The 23608-nt window shown below is 47.3% G+C and overlaps 1 protein-coding gene across 1 annotated transcript in view; it reads left to right on the top strand.

The window, feature by feature from the left end:
- SLCO2A1 (solute carrier organic anion transporter family member 2A1) overlaps positions 1-23608 on the top strand; it is a 915614-nt gene that overhangs the window by 315163 nt on the left and 576843 nt on the right.

Below are 23608 nucleotides of genomic sequence, written 5' to 3'. Positions count from 1 at the left end.
GTCCCATTTCGATAGAAAGTGGTATTTATTTAGGCCGCAGCCAGGAACGTATAACGTTATATTTGTTAACACAATACATATAACATTAAATCACTATCAACATTCTTAATCTTTAGGGTTCACAGCTTTCATTACCTGTCACCCCTTATTGCAGTCTCTCTCTGCCGTCTCTATAAGCACCCTTTGTCCTTTGGTGTATCCCATTGAAGGATGCGCCTACACTTCTTGTCCAGCACTCGATGTCCCAAGCCGGGAGACAAGTTGTCCCAACGTTCGTTCTTTCATGTCTCTGCTAACATGCAGGCATATGTTTCTTGCATTACATTTCAACTTTATCCAACATAGAATTAAGACATAACTTACAACCGTTAACTGTCGAGGTGCTGTGTACCCGGTGCTGACTGTCATAGTATAACACCCCCAGCCGCAATAACTGTTGCCAGTAGGGTGAGTGGGTTGGGGCAGCGTTGCTCTTCCCTAGCTCCCTGAATTTTAAATGCCTATTTCCTCTGCTTTGTGGCTTCCTTCCCCCATCTCTGACCCCTCCTTTTTCCACCCTCCCTCCTTTTAACTCTTTCCTCTCCTTCTCCTCCTCTTTACTAGCCTGACTCCCTCCCCTCTGTCTTCATTTGGCCTTTGGCCCATTTGTGATCAGCCTCCCCTTAGTGGGTTTGCCTTGTTCTCAACTTGGGCACCCGGTACACACTCAGCTATCCCTTCTATTTATTGGATACCAATCAACATGGGTCCATTTTGATAGAAAGTGGGATTTATTTAGACCGCAGCCAGGAACGTATAACATTAACACAATACATATAACATTAAATCGCTTGCAGTATTCTTAATCTTTAGCTCCTGCCTGGGTATATAGCCTTCATTACCTACCATCACTTATTGCCTCACAGGTGTGCCATCCAAGTGCCCTGTGTGTACTCTCTGTGCTGTCTCTATGCGCACCTGTTGTTTTTTGGCATATCCTGTTGAAGGATGCACCTACACTCTTTTCCAGCACTCAATGTCCCAGGACTTCCGACCGTCCAAGCCGGGAGACAAGTTGTCCCAATGTTCTTTTTCATTTCTCCACTAACATGCAGGCATATGTTTCTTTCATTACATTTCAACTTTATCCAACATAGATTTCACACATAACTTACAACTGTTAACTGTCAAGGTGCTGTGCACCCAGCACTGACTGTCATAGTATAATTCCACTGCCGTCGACAGCGACATTTCGCTTGCTGTGCGCTCCCCCTAATCCTGGTTGCAGCCGCCACTTAACGTTAATAGCTTCAATGTAATACTGGAAATCTGAATTAAGAATATCTAAACCAATTTCAGAGAGGTGGACCCATCAAGCCTATATAGCCCATCGCAGGACTCAGTTATTAAATCATGTGAAATCACCTGACCCTTTATTTTGTGCATACATTTTCCATCCATTTATTAATCTTTTTCCTGGCCGTGTCCACTGACCGGTGGGATCTTTCACCCCTCCACACTCGCCTCGGGATAAAAGACCAAGCCATGGTATGAGACTTTCTAGTGTCAAGAGATCATTCTGTATCTTTTTTTTTTTTTTACTAGCAACACACTGTTTGACCGTGGCCAAATCATTACTGCTCAAGTGCACTATTCCATATCATCAAGCTGATCAATCCATAGACTGGTGGGTTGTGTCCATCTACCAGCAGGTGGAGATAGAGAGCAAACTTTTGCCTCCCTATATGTGGTCATGTGCTGCCGGAAACTCCTCAGTATGTTCTCTATCTCAGCAGGTGGTGGTCACACACAGCAGCAGCTCTGGCTAGGCCTCCAAGCCTAATTTTTAGGTTTTGTTGAGTGCCTGGGGTTGAGGGCTCTTTTGAGCAAGTGCAAACCTGGTGGTGCCAGGTCCCTCCTTTTCTCCCCCCTCCCGCTGGCTCCGTTTAAAAAAAAAAAAAAAAAAAAAAAAAAAAAAATTTTTTAAATGTCTTTAAAGGCGTTTAATTCGACGTTTCTTTAAACGTTCATTGCAGCTACTCACTGGGACACCAGTTCGTTACAGCTCGGAGCGGCAAGCAGGTAATTTTACCTTTTTATAGCGGGCAGGGGGTTCCCCGATTCTTCTCCTCGTGGCAATGGCGTCGGAGGGCGAGGGCGCAAAGGGTCGCTCCCCGGATCGCTGGAGCGCTTCTAGAGGGGATGCGGGGGTTTTACAACCTGATTCGCCCTTGATGGGTGATAGTTTAGTGACCGATGAATGTCCCGGTCGTTCCTCCGGCGTGGCAGTTTTTTTCCCGCCATAAACGCCCATCCCCCGCTCCTCGCCTCCGCCATCTTGGCCGGCCACGCGGCTCGGACGGCTTCTTCGGGGCCGCCCTTGAGGTTGGAGACATTAATGCCATGAACGCCCTTAATTTGGGCGACGGCACAAAAGCGGCTAAAGTTAAGCGCCGTTCTTCCCGCGCGGCTCCTTCACGGAGTTTCGCGCCGGACGCCATTTTGGATGCGCAGCATGTCTCTCCCCCGCTATTGCGAGCGCCGGTTGAGAGTGCGTCTAGGGCTGTTGCCCAGGCTGCGGAAGTGCACAGTCTGGGGGGTTTCTCCCCCGAGTTTGTTTTGCTGCTGCATCAGGCTTTCCTCATGCAAACGCTGCCCCTGCTCCCTCTTCTGATAAAGAGGTTGAGGTTCCCAGAGGTAAACGCCCTCGGGTTGATTTCCAGGCCTTGGAGGACTTTTGTCTCCTCCGATGTAGATGAGGGCAGCGTGTCTGAGGTCTCCCAACGATCCTTTGCGGATTCCTTGGAGGAGATAGATCCCCGCTCGGATGGAGCGGATGACCCCTCTGCAGCACGGCTTTTTAGCCCAGAGGATTTGCCCAACCTGTTGTTACAGGCCATGGACACTTTGAAGATTTCCTCTCCGGAGGACGTCTCTCCCTCAGCCCCTGTTGGCTCTGCCATTATGCTGGGGACGAAGCGCCCGCCTAGAACCTTCCACGTGCATGATGCCATGCACACCTTAATTGCGGCTCAATGGGATGTCCCGGAAACGAGCCTTAAAGTGGCTAGGGCTATGTCCCGCCTCTATCCTTTGGCTGTGAGTGAACGTGAGGCCTATCTATGGCCTACCGTGGATTCTTTAATCACTGCGGTGACTAAGAAAACGGCGTTGCCGGTGGAAGGTGGCACGGCCCTAAAGGACGCCCAAGACAGAAGATTGGAGGCGGCCTTAAGGTCGTCCTTTGAGGCAGCTGCTTTAAGTTTGCAGGCCTCAGTTTGCGGCTCCTATGTGGCCAGGGCGTGCCGGACTATGGTGCAGCGGGCTTCCCCCTCGGATCATTCCTTGAGGGCTGATTGGCCGGCCCTGGAATCGGGCTTAGCCTATTTGGCAGACTTGCTGTATGATGTCTGGAGAGCCTCAGCTAAAGGCATGGCTCAGACAGTCTCTGCGCGGCGGTGGCTTTGGCTGAAACATTGGTCTGCTGACCACGCCTCTAAATCCCGCCTGGCTAGATTGCCTTTTAAAGGCAAGCTGCTCTTTGGGGTCGAGCTGGACAAAATCGTGACCGATCTCGGCACGTCTAAGGGCAAGAAATTACCAGAGGTCAGGGCTCGGGTTAGTACTCGTCCCGATACCTCCAGAGGACGATTGCAGGAAGCCCATCGGTACCGCCCGGGCAAGTCGGGTTCCTCTGCCCCCTCTTCCTTCAAGAGGAATTTCTCCCCCAAGCAGCATTCCTTTCGCAGAGACCGCCGTCCCGGAGGTGCTCCCTCCGGTCCTCCCCCAGGGTCTCGTACCCAATGACGGGGCCTTGGTCCACGCCCCAGTGCAGATTGGAGGACGGCTGTCCTCGTTTCTGGGCGAGTGGACCACTATAACTTCAGACGCGTGGGTGCTGGAAGTCATCAGAGGCGGCTACAAGCTAGAGTTCTGCCAACCCTTAAGAGACGGGTTTGTACTCTCTCCCTGCAAGTCTCCGGTCAAGCTGTGGTAGTGCAGCAGACCTTGGACAACCTGATCCGCCTGGGTGCGGTCGTTCCGGTGCCAAAAAATCAGATTGGCAAGGGACGTTACTCCATTTACTTTGTGGTTCCAAAGAAAGGAGGTTCTGTCCGGCCTATCCTCGACCTCAAAGGGGTCAATCGGGCCTGGAAAGTGAGGCACTTTCGCATGGAGACTCTCCGCTCTGTTATAGCGGCAGTGAAGGCAGGAGAGTTCTTGGCTTCCTTGGACATCAAGGAAGCGTACCTGCATATTCCCATCTGGCCTCCTCTCCAACGCTTTCTGCGTTTTACAGTCCTGAGACGACACTTCCAGTTCAGAGCCCTCCCTTTCGGGTTGGCTACTGCTCCGCGGACCTTTTCCAAAGTAATGGGGGTCATAGCGGCCTTCCTGCTAAAGGAAGGAGTACAAGTCCATCCTTATCTGGACGACTGGTTGATCCGAGCCCCCTCTTATGCAGAGTGCGGCAAAGCTATGGACCGGGTAGTTGCTCTTTTGAGCTCCCTGGGATGGATCATCAACTGGAAGAAGAGCCAGCTGCGCCCGACTCAGTCCCTGGTGTATCTGGGAGTTCGATTCGACACCCAAGTGGGCAGAGTGTTCCTGCCAGACAATCAGATTGTCAAGCTTCAGGCTCAGGTGGACTAGTTCCTAGTAGCCTCTCCTATTCGGGCTTGGGACTACGTGCAGCTGTTTGGCTCTATGACGGCCACGATGGAAGTAGTGCCCTGGGCCAGGGCTCATATGAGACCACTACAGCTATCTCTGCTGCTGCGCTGGACTCCGATGTCGGAGGATTATGCTGTGCGCCTTCCCGTGGACCCAGCAGTGCGCAAGGCGCTGAGCTGGTGGACGCAGACAGACAAGTTGTCTGCAGGATTGTCTCTGGTGACCCCGGAGTGGATTGTCGTCACGACAGACGCCTCTTTGATGGGCTGGGGAGCCCACTGCTTGGGAAGGACAGCGCAGGGGCTCTAGTCTCCTGCAGAGGCAAGTGGTCTATCAACCTCCTGGAACTCAGAGCCATTCAGTTGGTGTTATTGGAGTTCATCCCGGTACTGGTGTTGAAGCCTGTACGGGTCCTGTCGGACAATGCCACGGCTGTGGCCTATATCAACCGCCTGGGAGGTACCAAGAGCGCCCCTCTAGCCAGGAGGCTATGAGTTTTTGCCAGTGGGCGGAAGCGAACCTGGAGCAGCTTTCAGCGGCCCACATTGCCGGAGTCATGAATGTCAAGGCGGACTTTCTCAGTCGCCATACCTTGGAGCCCGGAGAGTGGCAACTATCTGCTCAGGCGTTCTTGGACATCACGAAGCGCTGGGGCCAGCCGAGCCTAGATCTGATGGCGTCATCGGCCAATGGCCAAGTGCCGCGCTTTTTCAGCAGAGGACGGGACCCTCGATCCCTGGGAGTAGATGCTCTTCTCCAACAGTGGCCGACACAAGAGCTCCTCTATGTGTTCCCGCCCTGGCCCATGTTGGGCAGGGTGCTAGACCGGGTGGCAAAGCATCCCGGCAGGGTAATCCTGGTGGGTCCGGATTGGCCCAGACGTCCCTGGTATGCGGACTTGTTCAGGCTCTCAGTCGACGATCCTCTGCGGCTGTCAGTGGAGCAGGGCCTGTTACATCAGGGTCCCGTGGTGATGGAGGATCCCTCTCCCTTTGGTCTTACGGCCTGGCTATTGAGCGGCAGCGTCTGAGGAAGAAGGGCTTCTCAGACAAGGTCATCGCCACTATGCTGAGAGCGAGGAAGCGCTCTACTTCTACTGCTTACGCCAGGGTCTGGCGTATCTTTGCAGCATGGTGTGAAGCAGGCTCACTTTCTCCATTCACTGCTCCAATTTCTTCAGTGTTGGTGTTCCTGCAAGAAGGTCTGGAGAAAGGCCTGTCGCTCAGTTCCCTTAAAGTCCAGGTAGCGGCTCTGGCTTGCTTCAGGGGCCGCCTGAAGGGTGCTTCCCTGGCTTCGCAGCCAGATGTGGTGCGCTTTCTCAAGGGAGTTAATCACCTGCGCCCTCCTCTGCACTCAGTGGTGCCTGCATGGAATCTCAACCTGGTGCTAAGAGCATTGCAGAAGCCGCCTTTGGAACCCTTGTCGAGGGCATCTCTGAAAGACCTGACGTTGAAAGCAGTCTTTTTGGTGGCTATCACTTCAGCCAGAAGAGTTTCCGAGCTCCAGGCGCTCTCATGTCGAGAGCCTTTTCTGCAGTTCACTGAGGCAGGAGTGACTATGCGCACAGTGCCTGCCTTCCTGCCCAAGATTGGTTCTCGCTTCCATGTGAATCAGCAGCTCTGTCTCCCTTCCTTTCGTAGGGAGGACTAATCAGAGGAGTACTCCGCTCTTGAATATCTGGATGTGAGACGAGTCATCATCAGATACTTGGAAGTGACCAATGATTTCCGGAAATCGGATCATCTGTTTGTCCTGTTTGCAGGTCCTCGTAAGGGTCTGCAGGCTGCTAAGCCTACAGTGGCAAGATGGGTCAAGGAAGCCATTGCAGCGGCTTATGTGGCCGCGGGGAAGGTGCCGCCTATCCAGCTGAAGGCTCACTCCACGAGAGCTCAGGCGGCCTCGATGGCAGAGGCCGGATCCGTCTCCCTGGAAGAGATATGCAAGGCGGCAACGTGGGCTTCGGCTCATACATTCTCCAAGCATTACCGTTTGACTGTGGCTGCACGGGCGGAGGCCCGGTTTGGAGCTTCAGTGTTGAGGTCAGGGATTTCTATGTCCCGCCCTGGGTGAGTACTGCTTCGGTACATCCCACCAGTCTATGGATTGATCAGCTTGATGATATGGAAGGTAAAATTATGTATAATCATACCTGATAATTTTCTTTCCATTAATCATAGCTGATCAATCCATAGCCCCTCCCAGATATCTGTACTGTTTATATTCTGGTTGAATTTTAGGTTCAAGTTTAGCCTTCAGTTACTTCAGGAGGACTTCGTGTTCAAGTTCTTCTTTCACTTGGATTCTTCAAGAGTTGAGACGAGTTTGTGTTACAGTGAGCTGCTGCATTCCTCTCCCCTCCGTTTTACGGGGCTGGATTGAGACATAAATTCTGCCGGCACTCCCTCCCGCTTCGTGCGGCTGTAGGGCAGCTTTGTACCCCTCCCGCTTCGGCGGTGTTAGGGTCAGTCAGCTCCTCCCGCGGTTGCGGTTGCAGGATAAGCCAGATCCCCCCGCATCGGCGGGTGTGGTGTCCCTCCCCCGCTCCGCGGGGATGAGCTGGACGGATTCCCCTCCCCCACTTGTGTGGGGATGAGCTGGGTTAATTCCCCTCCCCCGTTTCGGCGGTGGTGAGCTGGGCAGAGTGTCCCTTCGTGGGTGTAATTCTCTAAGTGCTGAGTCCTGCGGATGGAGCTTTGATATCGACATACTGAGGAGTTTCCGGCAGCACATGACCACATATAGGGAGGCAAAAGTTTGCTCTCTATCTCCACCTGCTGGTAGATGGACACAACCCACCAGTCTATGGATTGATCAGCTATGATTAATGGAAAGAAAATTATCAGGTATGATTATACATAATTTTACCTTATCACACATATAACACACTGTTTGACCGTGGCCAGATCATTACTGCTCAAGAGCACTATTATCGCACATGGAGTGGGTTGGGTCCGCAGTGTACATAGCATGATCGGCATAAATTGTTCCCACCTCATCCCTCTAAGGTCTATCTAGCTGATGAGTACATTTTGTTGTGGGAAAGCCAAAGTTCCCAACGGCCGGTCTGTCTTTTGCCCTTCTCTGTGCCCAGTGTATATACGAATGTCAGCATATCCAAATCTGCTGCTGCTCGTCCAGGCGACCTACAAGTTACATACATAAGTATTGCCATACTGGGAAAGACCAAAGGTCCATCAAGCCCAGCATCCTGTTTCCAACAGTGGTCACAAATACATGGCAAGATCCCAAAAAAGTACAAAACATTTTATACTGCTTATCCCAGAAATAGTGGATTTTCCCCAAGTCCATTCAATAATGGTCTATGGACTTTTCCTTTAGGAAGCCATCCAAACCTTTTTAAAACTCCGCTAAGCTAACCCCCTTTACCACATTCTCTGGCAACGAATTCCAGAGTTTAATTACATGTTGAGTGAAGAAAATTTTTCTCTGGTTCGTTTTAAATTTACTACATTATAGCTTCATTGCATGCCCCCTAGTCCTAGTATTTTTGGAAAGCGTAAACAAACACTTCACATCTACCCATTCAACTCCACTCATTATTTTATAGACCTCTATCATATCTCCCTTTATCTGCCTTTTCTCCAAGCTGAAGAGCCCTAGCCGCTTTAGCCTTTCTTCATAGAGAAGTTATCCCGTCCCCTATATGGTAAGGAAGTTATATTGTCAGGAAAGAAATGCTGTGGTCGTGGACAGAAAAATGATATCCTGCCTAGCTGCCATCCTGCAATCTGTCCGCAGTGGTGACTGGCCTAATGTACTGCTTATATATGTCAGATTTCCATCTGCCCAATGCCCTGATCCACTCACTGGGGAGTCCCTGAGCTGCTGCCGAAGTAGCAGCCCCAATTTTGAATGAGTGCGTGCCATAACTGCCTGCTTGTATGCCTGCCCGCATTATTTTTCTCAGTAGGTTAATAGTATTGAGTGTATTGGCCGATAACTTGTTAATAGCTTCCACTACCGCCATGTTATCAGAGTTGAAGATAAGTGCCTTGCTTGCCAAGCGCTGGCCCCAAATATGGAGTGTCGCCATGATAGGGAACAATTCCAAAAATGTAATGTCTCTCGTGATTCTGGCCTCTATCCAGGTCTGAGGCCAGCGAGCAGCACACCAGGCACCCCAAAAGTAGATACCAAATACCTCTCCTCCTGCTGCATCTGTGAATAACTTGAGTGCCTCAGCCTGTGGTGGTGCGTCCTGCCAAAAGGATAAACCGTTAAACTCTGTCAGGAATTTACTCCATACTACAAGGTCATCTTTAATGGCCTTGGATACTCTGGTATGATGGTGTGCCTCGGTTACCCCAATGGTTGCCAGTGCCAATCTCCTAGCAAATATACGTCCCATAGGGATGACCCTTGTGGCGAAGCAGAGCAGACCTAGGAGCTCTTGGAATTGTTTTAGCGTTACTTTTTTGGCTTGTAGCATTGCCCTTACTTCTATCTTGAGCTTAAGTATTTTTTCCATTGGAAGTCTAGAATGCTGGTTACCAGTGTCTAGCTCTGTTCCTAAAAATGTGAGCACACTGCATGGCCCTACAGTTTTTTCGGTTGCTAAAGGAATGCCGAAGCTAGTCGTCACTTGTGTGAAGATTTGTAACATGGCTGCGCACTCTTGCATACTCGTCCAATGAACAGAAAATCATCTAGGTAGTAAACAAGTGCTCCAGAGGTGGCCAGTTGTTCAACGACCCAGTGAACAAAAGAACTAAACTGTTCAAAGTATGCACAAGAAATGGCACAGCCCTTTGGCATGCATTTGTCGAAATAGAATTGGTTATCCAACGTAAAGCCTAACAAGTGAAATGACTCAGGTGCACAGGGAGGAGGCGGAACATGGACTCAGTGTCCACCTTCGCCAGTTTAGCTTGAGCACCATGCAGTCTTATTATCTGTATGGCCTGATCGAAGGACGCATATTGGACAGAACAGGTGTGGGTCGATGTAATCATTCACAGACTTTCCAGTGGGGTAGGAAAGGTTATGAATGAGACAAAATTTTCCAGGGTCACTTTTTTTTTTGGTATGATGCCAGTTGTGGAAATTATCATGTTCTGGAATGGTGGTACTGCGAAAGGGCCTGCTATTCTACCCAGTGCTAGTTCCTTTTTGATTTTTTTCAATTGCAACCTGGTGGTACATATGAATGGATGTTGCATTACTAGGATATTGTGGTGAATCCTGTTGTGGCCCTTTTTAAGGTATAATGAAACCCTTAGTGAAGACTTGCCTAATTGCTTCTGCGCTCATTTTATCTATATACCTAACAAGCCACAAAGACATGGCATTGAGCTTGATGGGGGAGGAAGCAAGTACTCTCAGAATTCTGTCCTGCCTGAAAGCTAGTGTTTCTTCTATCTTTAGGGAGTATAAGTGGCCTTGTGTTCTCCCCTAAAGCAGATAAAGAGTGTCTGAACTTGCATGGGTACCACTGACCATTGTTGTATTGTCTGCATGCTCACTTCCCTGCCTGGGACCCATACTGTTTTTGTCCCCCGCTGGTAGCTGCTGAGAGTGCCTGTATGCAAGCATCTTCGCATGGTTATAGCCTCTGATAGAAAGGGTCTGTGTGACACCATCTTGTCTAGCCATAAATCAACCACCCTATGTTTTTATGAGATAGTCGGATCATCCGCCATGCTTTTTAAAAACATTTTATGTCGTAATTGAGCCATGCCCAACTCCCATAGCGCTTATGCTCACCAGTGATGGAATCCATATATCTAATGAGATAGGGGACTCATTTCTGGCTCCTTCTGAACTATAACGATCATAAATATATGAACAGCAGATATCCAATTGGTGATGGATTTAAATAGTTTTGGTTTTCTCTCTCGTTCATATGGGAATGTAAACCTATCCCTCATTGTTGTTGCTATTATCCTCCTGTTCACACAGGAGCAGTGAGAATATATCAATAAATTCTTTACTCCATATTTTCTCTTTCATAGCTTTTGAAACTTATCTGGACAGAGTAAATACCCCACATAACACATCATTCCTAGGATTAACTACACCGTCACTGCTCCTAGGTCTAGCGGTGCCAACTGTGTCCAGATTCTGGGTCTGCTTATCATTAGCTCCTTGCCTAGCTGTAGTGTTAGCTGCTTCCCTAGCATCTTATGTGTGCAACGCATTTCTGATAACCTCTGCTAATATATCTGGATTAGCCAGAGGTGTCAGTGCTGATGGTGTTATGTTGGTGGTATTAAAGGATGTGTTACCCCCAGATAGAGCATCTGTCAGCCTGGCAACCTCAGGTGTTTGTACCTGGCATTCACTGACTGGAGCTGCTGCACTGTTCACAGACACATTTGTGCCCATGGATTGTAGCTGCTGGGTTACTGAGGCCATACCATGCTGTTCGATTTGCTTTCTTAGCTTTCTCATAAGAGCATCTAGGTCCTGTGTTGATTGTCCCTGTGCTCCTCCTTTAGCTTGCGGCATCCTCTTGCCTCGCGGGGGCACCGCTGTTGTGCTGCTGTCATTGGCTGCCTTCTTTCTTGATGGCCTTCCTGTGGATTTGGCTGATGATGCTGGTCTTTTACCGCGCTGTGGAGGCACTAAGAGAATGTGCAGTTAGGCTGAGAGGAAAATGCAGGACAATAGGGAGAGAAGGAAGTGAGCTAATGCCTGGCTATCGCCAAAGAACCTATGCTATAACTCTTTTAAAAGTGTTTCGTATACCATATTCATATTGGTAATACATCGCTTATAGATCAATAAATGTATAGAGAAATGTAGGGATTGTAGCATCAAGTCCCAAACCTCTATGGGCCAAATGCATAGAGAAATGTAAACAATTTTTTTAATACAGCCAGCCTAATGTAAACGCTATGCTGCCCTCTACAGCCCTTTGTCAGCATTACATCTAGAAATTACACTAAGGGAGAAAAGCATAGTGCAGCATTATTATGAGGGAGAGCTGTGTCCTGCTATCCAATGAAAGGAGGGGGAGGGAGGGAGGGAGGGAGGGAAACACACCCAAGATGGCTGCCGGCAAGCAGTGGCAACAAAATGGGTGTTCAGTTTGATGGAACCCCACCCCAGATGGTGGTATTACTATTTTTTTTAAGCCTATATAATAATTCTCACCTCCAACAGGATGTGCTTGGGACCATGCCTGGCGGAAATGGTCTGCTAGGCAGGCACGCACTGACCTCAGTGACATCAGTGACAGACAATTTGGCAAAGCAAAACAATCTGAGTGCTGGCCATTAGGACACAGGGTTGATAGAGTTTTAAAAGACTGAAGGAACCGAAAGTGTTAAATGGGGGGAGGGGGGAGTTCTGAATGACTGAAAGATGAACATTTGGGAAAGGAAAACAATCTGAATGCTGGCCATTAGGACACAGGGTAGATAGGAGAGTTTTAAAAGACTGAAGGAAACGAAAGTGTTAAACTGGAGAAGGGGAGGGGGGAGTTGTGAATGACTGAAAGACATGCAAATTTGGGACAGGAAAACAATCTCAATGCTGGCCATTAGCACACAGGGTACATAGGAGAGTTTTAAAAGACCGAAGGAACCAAAAGTGTTCAGGGGGTGGGGGGGCAAGTTCTGAATGAATGAAAGAAATGAAAATTTACGAGAGGAACACAATCTGAATGCCGGGCATTTGTACACAGGGTAGATAGGACACTTCTTTAAAAAAATGAAGGACGTGAAAGTATTACATCTTGGGGGAGGGGTGAGGAGGAAAGCGGTGGGGTAACCGGATACTGGGCGTTAGGGCCATGGGGGTACATAGACTTTTGAAAGCCTTAAGGAACCCAAAGTGTGGGAAGGAGGAGGAAAAGGAGGGGAGGGAACGGGGTGAGGGGCATTAGGAACAGGGGAGGGGGCCCTGTCACACACTCTCATTCTCACACACACACTGTCAGACAGTCTCTGTCACACACCCGCACATTCACTCTTGCTCTCTCTCTCTCTCAAACATACACACTCCCAGGAAAACCTTGCTAGCGCCCGTTTCATTCGTTCCAGAAACGGGCCTTTTTTACTAGTATATACATAATGCTAGACATGTCACACTCCTCTTTGCTGAGTGGGAAACCAGAGCGCCAGCAATGCAGAACCGATGACTTGACTCCTGCACTTGCCTCCCACGTGGCGCTGCGCCACCCTCCCCAAACGGCTGAACAGGAAAACTGAATTTGGAAAAGGTAAACATAGTAACATAGTAGATGACGGCAGAAAAAGACCTGCACGGTCCATCCAGTCTGCCCAACAAGATGAACTCATGTGTATACCTTACCTTGATTTGTACCTGTCTTTTTCAGGGCACAGACCGTATAAGTCTGCTCAGCACTATCCCCTCCTCCCAACCACCAGCCCTACCTCCCACCACCGGCTCTGGCACAGACCGTATAAGTTTGCCCAGCACTATTCCCCGCCTCCCAACCACCAGTCCTGCCTCCCACCACCGGATCTGGCACAGACCGTATAAGTCTGCTCACCACTATCTTCGCTTCCCAACCACCAACCCCTCTTCCCCCCATCGGCTCTGCCACCCAATTTTGGCTATGCTTCTGAGGATCCATTCCTTCTGCACAGGATTCCTTTATGTATATCCCACGCATGTTTGAATTCTGTTACCGTTTTCCTCTCCACCACCTCCCGCGGGAGGGCATTCCAAGCATCCACCACTCTCTTTGTGAAAAAATACTTCCTGACATCTTTTTTGAGTCTGCCCCCCTTCAATCTCATTTCATGTCCTCTTATTCTACCGCCTTCCCATCTCCGGAAAAGATTTGTTTGTGGATTAATACCTTTCAAATATTTGAACGTCTGTATCATATGACCCCTGTTCCTTCTTTCCTCCAGGGTATACATGTTCAGGTCAGCAAGTCTCTCCTCATACGTCTTGGAATGCAAATCCCATACCATTCTCCTAGCTTTTCTTTACACCGCTTCAATTTTTTTTACATCCCATTCTCGTAGCTTTTCTTTGCACCGCTTCAATTTTTTAAAAATCCTTAGCAAGGTATGGCCTCCAAATCTGAACACAATACTCCAGGTGGGGCCTCACCAACGACTTGTACAGGGGCATCAACACTTCCTTTCTTCTGCTGGTCACACCTCTCTCTATACAGCCTAGCAAACTTCTCGCTACGGTCACTGCCTTGTCACACTGTTTCGTCGCCTTCAGATCCTCGGATACTATCACCCCAAGATCCGTCTCCCCCTCAGTACCTGTCAGACTCTCACCGCCTAACACATAAGTCTCTCGTGGGTTTCTACTCCCTAGGTGCATCACTTTGCATTTCTTCGCATTGAATTTTAACTGCCAAACCTTAGACCATTCTTCTAGCTTTTGCAGATCCTTTTTCATGTTTTCCATTCCCTCCCGGGTGTCCACTCTGTTACAAATCTTAGTATCATCCGCAAACAGGCAAACTTTACCTTCTAACCCTTCGGCAATTTCACTCACAAATATATTGAACAGAATCGGCCCCAGCACCGATCCCTGAGGCACTCCACTACTCACCTTTCCCTCCTCCGAGCGAACTCCATTTACCACCACCCTCTGTCGTCTGTCAACCAGTTCCTAATCCAGTTCACCACTTCGGGACCTATCTTCAGCCCATCTAGTTTATTTAAGAGCCTCCTGTGGGGAAACATGTCAAAAGCTTTGCTAAAATCTAGGTAGATTATGTCTAAAGCATGTCAATGATTCAATTCTGCAGTTACCCAATCAAAGAATTCAATGAGATTCGTTTGGCACGATTTCCCTCTGGTAAAACCATTTTGTCTGGGATCTTGCAACTTATTGGTTTCCAGGAAATTCACTATCCTTTCCTTCAACATCGCTTCCATTACTTTCCCAATAACCGAGGTGAGGCTTACCGGCCTGTAGTTTCCAGCTTCTTCCATATCGCCACTTTTGTGAAGAGGTCCACATCCGCCATTCTCCAATCCCTCAGAACCTCTCCCGTTTCCAAGGATTTATTAAACAAATCTTTAAGAGGACCCGTCAGAACCTGTCTGAGCTCCCTCAATATTCTGGGGTGGATCCCGTCTGGTCCCATGGCTTTGTCCACCTTTAGCTTTCCAAGTTGTTCATACACACTCTCTTCTGAGAATGGTGCTATATCCACTCCATTCTCAGATGTACTTTTGCCAGTCCCTCGTGGTCCTTCTCCAGGATTTTCTTCAGTGAAAACAGAACAAAAGTATCTATTTAGCAAATTGGCTTTTTCTTCATCATTATCTACATAGCGGTTTGCTGTATCTTTCAGTCTCACAATTCCCTTTTTAGTCATTCTCCTTTCACTAATATACCTGAAGAAATTTTTGTCGCCTCTCCTTACATTTCTAGCCATTTGTTCTTCCGCATGCGCCTTCGCCAGACGTACCTCTCTCTTGGCTTCTTTCAGTTTCATCCGGTATTCCTCTTCCTGTTCCTCTTCTTGAGTTTTTCTATATGTCAGGAACGCCAGCTCTTTAGCCTTTATTTTCTCAGCCACTTGCTTGGAGAACCATATCGGTTTCCTTTTTCTCTTGCTTTTATTTACTCTCCTTACATAAAGGTTTGTGGCCCTATTTATTACTTCTTTCAGTCTGGACCACTGTCCTTCCACTTCTCGTACATCCCCCCAGCCCATTAGCTCCTTCCTCAGGTATTCCCCCATTTTACTAAAGTCAGCATGCTTGAAATCCAGGACTTTGAGTTTAGAGTGGCCGCTGTCCACTTCAGCCGTCATATCAAACCAAACCGTTTGATGGTCACTGCTTCCCAGGTGTGCACCCACTCGGATATTTGACACACTATCCCCATTTGTGAGCACCAGATCCAGCGTCGCTCCCTCCCTCGTGGGTTCCGTCACCATTTGTCTGAGCGGAGCACTTTGGAAAGCATCCACGATCTCTCTACTTCTTTCCAATTTTGCAGACGGAACCTTCCAATCTACATCCGGCAGATTGAAATCTCCCAGCAACAGTACCTCTCTCTTCTTTCCCAACTTTTGAATATCCACGATCAGGTCTTTATCTAATTTCTCTAATTGTGTCGGAGGTCTGTAAACAACACCCAAGTGGACAGAGGTTCTATCATCTCTCTTTAAGGTGATCCATATCGCTTCTTCCTTTTCCCAGGTCCCCGTCATTTCAGTCGCTGTGATCTCATTTCTCACATATAGAACTACTCCTCCACCTTTGCAGCCCTCCCTATCCTTGCTAAATAGATTATAGCCTGGTATGTTTGCATCCCATTCAAACCTAAGAAAAAGTTCCAACACTCTGTTTCTACAGTTCTCCGTTTATCTCAGAACCTCTGCTGTCAAACCAGAGCTTTAGCTTTTAATAAACCCGGCAGCTGCTGCACTGCGAGAATTGCTCCTGCTTATCCCACGACTTTGAAGCAGTGCCACCGCATGGGTTTATTACTGTAATATGTTCCCTCGCCCTCCCCTTCACTCCTGTGACACGGTACTTCCGGCCCCAGTTTACAATTGGAGAGATTCGTTTTGCTGTTCTATCAACAGCTGTCTCTGCTGGTACAGGAGTCACCCTGTAAAGTTGCAAAATTCGCACTCGTGGAAACTTTTATATTTTTTGCCACCGCACGGGCTGGAATAATTGGGAGTGCGATAGTGGGGGAGTGGGCGTGAACACGGCTGCCCGACACCTGCAACACCTCCGTCTGAGCCACGCTCTGAGCCACCTAATTTTGACAGGGAACCCCCGCTGGTCTGGTAAGTCGAGCTGTGGTCCCAGCACAGACCCCTGAGGAACCCCACTATCTACCCTTCTCCATTGAGAATACTGACCATTTAACCCTACTCCCTGTTTTCTATCCTTTAACCAGTTTTTAATCCGCAATAGAACACTACCTCCTATCCTCCGACTCTCTATTTTCTTCTGGAGTCTTTCATGAGGTACTTTGCCAAAAATGCCTTTTGAAAATCCAGATACATAATATCAACTGGCTCACCTTTATCCACATGTTTGTTCACCCCTTCAAATGTAATAGATTGGTGAGAAAAGATTTCCCTTCACTAAATCCATGTTGGCTTTGTCTCACTAATCCATGCTTTTGAATATGCTCTGAAACTTTGTTTTTATAATAGCCTCTGCCATTTTGCCCGGATCCCCTCTGGAACCTTTTTAAAATATCGGTGGTCCAATCTCCTTAAGAAGCCTTCACTCGACCCTACTTGTCCCTCTAATTACCGACCCATCTCCCTCCTTCCTTTTCTCTCCAAATTACTTGAGCGTGCTGTTCACCGCCGCTGCCTTGATTTTCTCTCCTCACATGCTATTCTTGACCCACTACAATCTGGTTTTCGCCCTCTCCACTCAACCGAAACTGCGCTTACTAAAGTCTCCAATGACCTATTACTGGCTAAATCCAGAGGTCAATATTCCATCCTCATTCTTCTTGATCGTTCCGCTGCTTTTGACACTGTCGATCACAGCATACTTCTCGATACCCTGTCCTCACTTGGATTCCAGGGCTCTGTGCTTTCCTGGTTCTCTTCCTACCTCTCCCTCCGCACCTTTAGTGTTCACTCTGGTGGATCCTCTTCTACTTCTATCCCTCTGCCTGTTGGCGTACCTCAGGGTTCTGTTCTTGGTCCTCTCCTCTTTTCTATCTGCACTTCTTCCCTTGGTTCATTAATCTCATCCCATGGCTTTTCCTACCATCTCTATGCTGATGACTCCCAAATCTACCTTTCTACCCCTGATATCTCACCTTGCATCCAAACCAAAGTTTCAGCGTGCTTGTCTGACATTGCTGTCTGGATGTCTCAACGCCACCTGAAATTAAATATGACCAAAACCAAGCTTCTCATTTTCCCCCCCAAACCCACCTCCCCGCTCCCCCCGTTTTCTATTTCTGTTGATGGCTCTCTCATTCTCCCTGTCTCCTCAGCTCGAAACCTTGGGGTCATCTTTGACTCTTCTCTCTCCTTCTCTGCTCATATCCAGCAGATTGCCAAGACCTGTCGTTTCTTTCTTTACAACATCCGTAAAATCCGCCCCTTTCTTTCCGAGCACTCTACCAAAACCCTCATCCACACCCTTGTCACCTCTCGTTTAGACTACTGCAATCTGCTTTTTGCTGGCCTCCCACTTAGTCACCTCTCCCCTCTCCAGTCGGTTCAAAACTCTGCTGCCCGTCTCGTCTTCCGCCAGGGTCGCTTTACTCATACTACCCCTCTCCTCAAGACCCTTCACTGGCTCCCTATCCGTTTTCGCATCCTGTTCAAACTTCTTCTACTAACCTATAAATGTACTCACTCTGCTGCTCCCCAGTATCTCTCCACACTCGTCCTTCCCTACACCCCTTCCCGTGCACTCCGCTCCATGGATAAATCCTTCTTATCTGTTCCCTTCTCCACTACTGCCAACTCCAGACTTCGCGCCTTCTGTCTCGCTGCACCCTACGCCTGGAATAAACTTCCTGAGCCCCTACGTCTTGCCCCATCCTTGGCCACCTTTAAATCTAGACTGAAAGCCCACCTCTTTAACATTGCTTTTGACTCGTAACCACTTGTAACCACTCGCCTCCACCTACCCTCCTCTCTTCCTTCCCGTTCACATTAATTGATTTGATTTGCTACTTTATTTATTTTTTGTCTATTAGATTGTAAGCTCTTTGAGCAGGGACTGTCTTTCTTCTATGTTTGTGCAGCGCTGCGTATGCCTTGTAGTGCTATAGAAATGCTAAATAGTAGTAGTAGTAGTAATCTTCAGGTACCATGCTCGATTTTAAAGATAAATTACATATTACTAACAATTGTTCCGCCAGTTCATTTTTTTAATTCTGTCAGTACTCTGGGATGAATACCATCTGGTCCAGGAGATTTGCTACCCTTCAATTTGTCAAATTGCCCCATTACATCCTCTAGGTTTGCCAATAACTCTATATTCTGGGGCATTCCCTCCAAATGTGTGCGAAGGTTCTCAAAAGACCACACCCTCTCCAACAGAGCCCTGAGCCTGACCCAAACAACTTCTGTATCTGAACTGGGGTGTAATACCATTGGTACAAGATTTTATAGCAAGTTCCCTCAGATTTGCAAAAACTGAAAGCTGCAGTAGATCGCTATAAATTGTCCCCAACTGATCCTGAGTGAGGTAGGATCCAAGCAAATGCTCCCACCTCTGCTCATGCAGCCTGGTGTGTGTGGCGCTAAACTACAGTATTTTATAAAAACGCAATATGAGTTCCGTGCCCACTTGCATACGGAAAACCCAAAGCAACGGAGAATTCTCTGTCCCCCAATGTGGCAAGACCGTCCGCTGTAAAAAAAAAATCTGCAAATTGACAGTAAGAAAAATAATCCAAGCCTTCAAGGCTATATTTGTCCCGTAAAGCATCAAAAGTAACAATAGTATTGGCAATTACCCCAAACCCTAAGGCCCCTCCCTGCCCACCTCCGAAAAGCAAAGAAGATCTCCCCAGGTGGAAAGAAGGGGGCTGACCTAATCGGAGTATAATAAAAATTACAACTGTTTGGGCAAATATTTGACACGTATGGCTCACCCAGTGTCGTAGCAGTCCCTTGGAGGAACCTGATGCATTATCCGATGGAGTTCTCTCAAACTCAGCCACAGGAGATCTTTTAAGGGGGTAGTTCCCACCAGCTCCTGTTTTAGTTGTACCCATCGCTTGCCTGGAAATAATCATTCTTCTATCACCTGCAATTGTGCTGCTTGGTAATACACAACCAAATGTGGGATTCCCATCCTCCTCCCCCTAGACCTATCTAAATACATGCACTCTCGCCGCACCCTTAGGGGCTTGTGCTTCCAAATATATCAAAAGATCTTATGTTGTAGGTGAAGAAGTAAAACCCGGGGGACCGGCAATGGCAAACTGGCAAATAAATATAACAGTTTGGGCAAAACCATCATCTTACAGGCATTCACCCGACCAAACCAAGAAACTCGTATGCCTTCCCATCGATCCAAGCCCTCAAGCATTCATTGCGCCAGAGGGGGGTAGTTTAAAGTAAACAACTTGGATAAATCAGCTGAAATATTAACTCCCAGATAACACACAAAGATCTCCACATTACAAAAAGGGAGTTAGGTGGTAAGATCTCCATATTAAGGTTCAACAGCTTCAATTTAGATACATTTATTCAGAAAACAGAAACTTTTCCATAATTACATATATTCTGTAAAAGATGCATTAAAGAGACCTGGGGGTCAGTAACTAAAAATAAAATATCATTCACATAAAGAAGTTGCTTAAGTTCCTGAGAGCCCACTTGTTCTCCCTTAATGCCTGGATCTGCCTGGATGGATTGAGCTAATTGATCCATAATGAGAACAAAGATCAGGGTTGATGGAGGGCTACCCTGTCGAGTGCCCCTCCTAATGGAGAGTATCTCTGTATACCTATAATTGAAGCATGCTACTGGACTATCATAAATAAGAGACAGCCAATGAGGAAAATTTCCAGAGAACCCAAATTTTCATGTCGCTAACATAAAAGGCTATAGCATCCTATCAAAGGCCTCCGCATCAATGGTTAAAGCTACTGTGGGAGAAAACCCCCTCTGCACCTGCCAGATCAGTTAACCGATGGACATTACTTGTTGGCCTCCTTCCCGCAATGAAACCTGATTGGTCCCTATGAATGAAATTGGGTAAATATCTCTGCAACCTGGAGGCCAAAACCATTTCACTGCACAACAGGAGATAGATTGGCCTTGAAGGGGGAGACAAACCAATTGTGTTTTAAATTTTTCCAGGTTATTTGGACCCCTGCACACTAAAGTAAATTCTGACTTTAAAATAAAGTCCAAACTTCTCAACTTTCAGGCTAGAGGTTATTTGGACCCCTGCACACTAAAGTAAATTCTGACTTTAAAATAAAGTCCAAACTTCTCAACTTTCAGGCTAGAGGTTATTTGGACCCCTGCACACTAAAGTAAATTCTGACTTTAAAATAAAGTCCAAACTTCTCAACTTTCAGGCTAGAGGTGAGATACCTGATTCTTCTCTTAAATTTAATGCTTATTGCTTAATTAATTAATTAATTAGCCCTGTGAAACCTTTTCTTTCTTTCTATCTTGTCCTGCCAAGCTCTGATTGATAGGAAGAGAGAGGAGAGGCTGTTAAAACAGCATTGAATTCATTTGAGACTCAAAAGTAACATTTTACACAGCTGTAATTATTGGGAATATTTAGATTAAAAAGTTATAATTCTTAGACAATTTTAAAGGTTAATTCAATTGGAAATTCTTTGGTCCTGGTCCCACCCAGCACGAGAATTCCCTTGATAAAACAGCAGTTAGCTGACACTTGGGGACTTATAGTCCCACCCACCCCAGGGTTTTCCACTCATTTATACCCAAACCAAACCTCATTAACTTTACTCCTCAATCATACACAGGCAATCTTGCAGCCTGTTAACTCCAACATAGCACACCTGTTCATACCCATTTCAACCAATCAGGATGACTTTTATTCTCTGCAATAATTGTGGTGCTTTAGTTTCAAGGCAAATCATCTGGAGACTGAAAGCTTGTCCTATCTGTCTTCAGCTATCTACTTTAAAACAAGAGCTCTGTAAAGTACTGCAAGAATTAGATGCAATCAAAGCAACTTATAGGACTGTGCAGAATCATAACTTCTCACCACTGCCTCAAAGAATAAAACCACATAAGAACAGATGGTTCACAGTAGGCTCAGGCAGACTTCGTCATGTGACACAAAAGCATCCACCAGCACAAGTGTTGCCACTACAAAATTCTTTTGCTCCACTACAGATTTGCGATGTTCCTGAAAATAAAACTGAGGCAGAACAAAAACCAAGGAAGGTGGAACAAAAAGATAAGAAGGTACCCAAAGAGAAAAGACACCCCCAAATCACTAAAACCAAAACACATACTAGGAAATGTAGATGGAAAGCGATGACCACAAATGCTCATAGTCTAAGCAATAAAATTCATGACCTTCAAGCCCTGATGTTGGAGGCAGACTTGGACATAGTTGCAGTCACAGAGACATGGCTCAATGGTTTCCATGAATGGGATGTAAACATACCAGGCTATAATCTTTTTAGGAAGGACAGAGAGGGGCATAAAGGTGGAGGAGTAGCTCTGTATGTGAGAAATGATATCGCAGCGACTGAAATGACAGGAAACTGGGGAAAGGAAGAAGCGATATGGATCACCTTAAAAAGAGAGGATGGAACCTCTGTCCACGTGGGCGTTGTCTACAGACCCCCGACACAATTGGAGGAACTAGATAAAGATCTGATCGCTGATATTCATAAGTTGGCGAAGAAAAGAGAGGTGCTGTTGTTGGGAGATTTTAATCTGCCAGATGTAGATTGGAAGGTTCCGTCTGCCAAATCTGAAAGAAGTAGACAGATTGTGGATGCTTTCCAAAGTGCTCTGCTCACACAAATGGTGACGGAACCCACGAGGGAGGGAGCAACGTTGGATCTGGTGCTCACAAATGGGAATAGTGTGTCAAATGTCAGAGTGGGTGCACACCTGAAAAGCAGTGACCATCAAACAGTTTGGTTTGATATGACGGCTGAAGTGCAGGGCGGACACTCTAAACTCAAAGTCCTGGATTTCAAGCGTGCTGACTTTAGTAAAATGGGCGAATACCTGAGAAAGGAGCTGATGGGCTGGGAGGACGTACAAAAAGTGGAAGGACAGTGGTCCAGGCTGAAAGAAGTAATAAATAGGGCCACAGACCTTTATGTAAGGAGAGTAACTAAAAGCAAAAGAAAAAGGAAACCGATATGGTTCTCCAAGCAAGTGGCTGAGAAAATAAAGGCTAAAGAGTTGGCGTTCCAGAAATATAGAAAATCTCAAGAACAGGAACACGGGGAGGAATACCGGATGAAACTGAAAGAAGCTAAGAGAGAGGTACGTCTGGCGAAGGCGCAAGCGGAAGAACAAATGGCTAGAAATGTAAGAAGGGGAGACAAAAACTTCTTCAGGTATATTAGTGAAAGGAGAAAGACTAAAAACGGAATTGTGAGACTAAAAGATACAACAAAACGCTATGTAGAAAATGATGAAGAAAAAGCCAATTTGCTAAATAGATACTTTTGCTCTGTTTTCACAGAAGAAAATCCTGGAGAAGGACCGCTAGGGACTGGCAAAAGTACACCTGAGAATGGAGCGGATAGAGCACCGTTCACGGAAGAGAGTGTTTATCAACAACTTGGAAAGCTAAAGGTGGACAAAGCCATGGGGCCGGACGGGATCCACCCCAGGATATTGAGGGAGCTCAGAGAGATTCTGGCGGGTCCTCTTAAAGATTTGTTTAATAAATCCTTGGAGACGGGAGAGGTTCCGAGGGACTGGAGAACGGCGGAGGTGGTCCCTCTTCACAAAAGTGGTGATAGGGAAGAGACTGGAAACTACAGGCCGGTAAGCCTCACTTCGGTTATTGGTAAAGTAATGGAAGCGATGCTGAAGGAAAGGATAGTGAATTTCCTGGAAGCAAATAAGTTGCAAGATCCAAGACAACATGGATTCACCAAAGGGAAATCGTGCCAAACGAATCTCATTGAATTCTTTGACTGGGTGACCGGAGAATTAAATCAAGGACGTGCTATGGACATAATCTATTTAGATTTCAGCAAAGCTTTCGACACGGTTCCCCACAGGAGGCTCTTGAATAAACTAGATGGGCTGAAGATAGGACCCGAAGTGGTGAACTGGATTAGGAACTGGTTGACGGGCAGACGCCAGAGGGTGGTGGTGAATGGAGTTTGCTCGGAGGAGGGAAAGGTGAGTAGTGGAGTGCCTCAGGGATCGGTGCTGGGGCCGATTCTGTTCAATATATTTGTGAGTGACATTGCCGAAGGGTTACGAGGTAAAGTTTGCCTTTTTGCGGATGACACCAAGATTTGCAACAGAGTGGACACCCCGGAGGGAGTGGAAAACATGAAAAAAGATCTGAAGAAGCTAGAAGAATGGTCTAAGGTTTGGCAATTAAAATTCAAT

This window comes from Microcaecilia unicolor, chromosome 10 (assembly GCF_901765095.1).
Source record: "Microcaecilia unicolor chromosome 10, aMicUni1.1, whole genome shotgun sequence".
In the NCBI taxonomy this organism is placed as follows: domain Eukaryota; kingdom Metazoa; phylum Chordata; class Amphibia; order Gymnophiona; family Siphonopidae; genus Microcaecilia; species Microcaecilia unicolor.
The sequence above is the reverse complement of the archived record's forward strand: the minus strand, read 5'-3'. Positions and strand labels throughout refer to the sequence as shown.